Here is a 4,053-nt window from a genome sequence, read left to right as displayed (position 1 = left end):
TTGTTGACAGTCGTATCTTCTTTTTTGCTTGTGTTGGCCGATTCACCAAAAATCATTGGCCCTTCATTATTTTCTTGTACGATGACATCTGTTGTTCCTATTTTGATGACGTCTCCTTTTGTCGTCCTGTTGGAGGTTGTAGCTATATGCCCCCCTACCGGATTGGTCGGCCTTTGCGGTCGAGTGGTCCAGCAATCTCGCTGGGCCCGTGCCTGATGACTGGATTGAGTGGTGCCCAATCGGTCTTGTACTAGAGGTGCCATTCTGTTGAATACAGATGTTTGGGGTGCCCCCCAAGCGGGGTACTGGGCAATGGCGTAGCTAGAATTTTTTTGTGAGGTATACCATTAGAATTTTTTATAAATAATTTAATATAATATATAATAATTTGGTATATAGTTCAAAATATAAAGATAAAAATAGCATATAACTCTATAGATTTAACATTTAAGTCTATAAATGTATATATTAGAATGCAAATATAATATATATTCATATTTTTATATGGATCTTGGTGGACTGGTGATCCGGTGGGCTAGCTTAGGATATGTCGTGGCCCACCCGGACCACCCATTGTCTACACCACTGGTACTGGGGCATCCCAAATGGGTATGGTGGCATGCCCCACATTTGATTTGGGACATATGGCGGTGGCACGTATGTATATTGATATGGCATAGGTGGATATGGGGGTGGAGGTGTCCATGCAGGTATGTTGGGTCGTAATTGGACATTATGACCAATCATTCTTTCCGTTTGGTGAGGTGATCCAATCGGTCTTACCTGCTGCCGCTCTTGAGTGGGTGAGCGATGTCTCTTTGCTGGCCGGTCACTTGAACCGACCTTCTTTTTTACATATTTAGACAATAATTGGTCAAAGGTCGGGCTGGATTTGACTACTCAGCTACCTTTACTGTATTAGTTTTCCATGTACCTATTTCTGGTCATCGCGGTTTGAAGGTACGTGGTCCTCGTGGTTTCTGGGTGTTGCCGGACTGTCCACTAGAATGGTCCGGACTGTCTGGCTGTGTCCCGGACCGTCCGCGTCTGTGCGTCAGTCCATCCGCGATGCGCAAAATATGTGCACGCGCCTGGTTCCTTGCTTGCGCCTGTCCCCTAGTGTTGGAGGTGGTGATATTAACTTTTAAAGTCTCCCCTCTATTGGGAGTCTTTTCCACCACCACTTTCCTGCAAGAGATTTTATAATTCTCATCGTCCTTTTGCGCATCGCCGATGATTACTTCCTTGCCTTTGCCCTTATCGGCCATGCCGGGCCGAATTATGACCTTTTTGCCCTTGAAATCGATCACATTTACCGGGAAGGGCTCTGTATCCACCTGCATTTCCTGAAATTTCAATCGTCCCTCGTTAATGGCCGATTGGATTTTTCGTCGAAATACATTACAATCATTAGTGGCATGAGAAAACGACTTGTGCCACTTGCAGTATGCACGATGTTTTAGTTCGTCGGAGGATAAAACAATATGATTTATTTTAATGTTGCCATTTTTGAGTAATTCATCAAATATTTTGTCATATTTTCCAACACTAAATGTAAATTTAATATACTCTTGCTGTTTCTTTTGAAATGGTTGTACGGAGGAACAAGCTGAAGATTTGTCCTGCTTTGGCCAAACCATTTCAGCCGCGTATACTTCTTTTGATTAGTCGTCCGAGCTACTCTAGTCACACTCTAGTATAGAGACGTTGTGACGAATTGTTTTAGCAATTTCTTTGCTTCGGCTTTCACAAGCCAAAGCTCTCTGATGTAATTATGCTAGCGTGAAAAACTGGATGCCTTCTAATCTTTCCTTTAAATAATATCGCAATCCATTAAAGGCTAATCCCTCTAGCTGTTTTTCGCCAAATGAATTTGAAAGCAGCAATTTCTTTTATTCCGGAATCTCCGGATGTACTCATTAACCGATTCGTCTTTTCCTTATCGCAGGGCCACTATGTCTACCCAATCTAACTCATAGTCATCGGAAAAGAAATGATCATGGAATTTTTGTTCTAAATCCCCCTATGACAAAATAGAATTAGGAGGTAATGTGGCATACCATGCGAATATGGTTCCTGATAAAGATAATGAAAATAAACGCACACGAAACGCCTCTGTGTCGGCCAATTCTCCTAATTGCGCTAAAAATTGGCCTATGTGTTCACGTGTGCTCTTTTCTTAGTCACCCAAAAATTTTGTGAATTCGGGTATCCTGGTCCCCTATGGGTATGGGTGGTGGACAAATCGGTTGTCATAAGGCCTCCGATATGACTGCCCGCCAGGGACCATGCTTACTCCGAGTTTATCTCGGAACGCCCTGGCTATTTCTTCCCTCACAATATCAATGACAGCCGGTGCGAGGCCACCGGCTCTCTCGCCAAACATGGGTGAGGTTGTTTGGACATTAGTTTGTTGTCTTCCCCCATTGGTTCATGTTTTGTGGTGCATTATTATTTGTGAAAGTCGCCTAGAGGGGGGTGAATAGGCAAAACCTGAAATTTATAGTCTTTAAACACACAGTAGGTCTGGGGTTAGCGTTAGAATTAAATTCAAGTCCAAAAGAATGTTTATCTTGCTAAGAGTTTCTCAAAGGATGCAGATGACGTATGGGAGCAAACTCAAATTGATACTATTAAGGAAACATTAGAGAGAGGAAAGAGGGCAAACAAATCAAGCGAGAATCAAAGCGAGTAGACACGATGATTTGTTTTACCGAGATTCGGTTCCAAAGAACCTATTCTCCATTGAGGAGGCCATAAAGGCTGGGTCTCTTTCAACCCTTTCCCTCTCTCTCAAACGGTCACTTAGACCGAGTGAGCCTTTTCCTTAATCACACGGGTCACTAAGACCCCGCAAGGACCACCACACACTTGATGTCTCTTTCTTTGCTTACAAAGCACTTGAGAATAAGGATGGGAAAAGAAAAGGCCAATCCAAGCAACAAGAGCAACAAAAGAACACAAAACACCCTCTCTCAAGTCCCTAATGGAATTGAGTTGATTTGGAGGCTTGGAAAGGATTTGATCTATTGAATGTGTCTTGGAGTGAAGTCTTTTGCTCTTGCAATGAATGGAATGTTCAGAAAACTTGGATGCCAATGAATTAGGTGGCTGGGGGTATTTATAGCCCCCAACCACTTCCTAGCCGTTGGCAAAGGCTGCTGGCGCCGGTGCGCCACCGGACAGCCACTGTGCACTATCCGATGCGCGCCACGTCAGCGCAACCGTTAGGGTTCGCAGCAGTTGACCGTTGGAGACGCTTGTCGTCTTGCTGCACCAGACAGTCTGGTGCCGCACCAAACAGTCCGGTGCCCTCTAACTTCTGCGCTTTGACTTCTGCTGAGGCACTGTTCACCATTGTAGCTCTGCACAGTCGACCGTTGGCACGCAGGGAGTCGTTGCTCCGCTGGCTCACCGGACAGTCCGGTGAATTATAGCGGAGCACACCTGGCAAAAACCCGAGAGTGACTTGTTTGAAGCTGTACGGCCTTGGGCACCGGACAATGTCCGGTGCGCCAAAAATCAGCACACTTAACTTCTTTGCTCCATTTTTGATTGTGTCCCTAACTGGATTTCTTTCTTGGTTTGTATTGAATCTTATGCACCTGTAATAGATGATATCTAGACAAACTAGTTAGTCCATGTGGTTTGTGTTGGATGTCAACCACCAAAATCGATTATAGGAAATAGTTAACCCTATTTCCCTTTCAATCTCCCCTTTTTGGTGATTGATGCTAACACAAACCAAAGTAAATATAGAGTGCAGAAATGTAACTAGTTTGCAATTGAAATAGATGTGCATAGGTTACTTGGAATTAAACTAATTGAAATATTTTATACATATAACTAAGAATGAATGGATTGCTTTTTCCTTATTTAACATTTTGGACCACATTTGCACCACATGTTTATTTTTGCAATTCTTTTGGAAAAAATCTTTTCAAAATCTTTAGCAAATAGTCAAAGGTATAGGAATGATTGCAAGAAGCATTTTAAGATTTGAAATTCCCACCTTATTTGAAATGCTTTTCCTTTGATTAAATAATAGCTCCC

At 43.1% G+C, this 4,053-nt stretch overlaps 1 pseudogene; it reads right to left on the bottom strand.

Moving 5' to 3' along the window:
• Window positions 1-3,022: 3,022 nt before the first annotated feature.
• Window positions 3,023-3,610, bottom strand: LOC109940022 (uncharacterized; annotated as a pseudogene).
• Window positions 3,611-4,053: the final 443 nt, after the last annotated feature.

Source organism: Zea mays, chromosome 5, assembly GCF_902167145.1.
Source record: "Zea mays cultivar B73 chromosome 5, Zm-B73-REFERENCE-NAM-5.0, whole genome shotgun sequence".
Lineage (NCBI taxonomy): Eukaryota > Viridiplantae > Streptophyta > Magnoliopsida > Poales > Poaceae > Zea > Zea mays.
The sequence above is the reverse complement of the archived record's forward strand: the minus strand, read 5'-3'. Positions and strand labels throughout refer to the sequence as shown.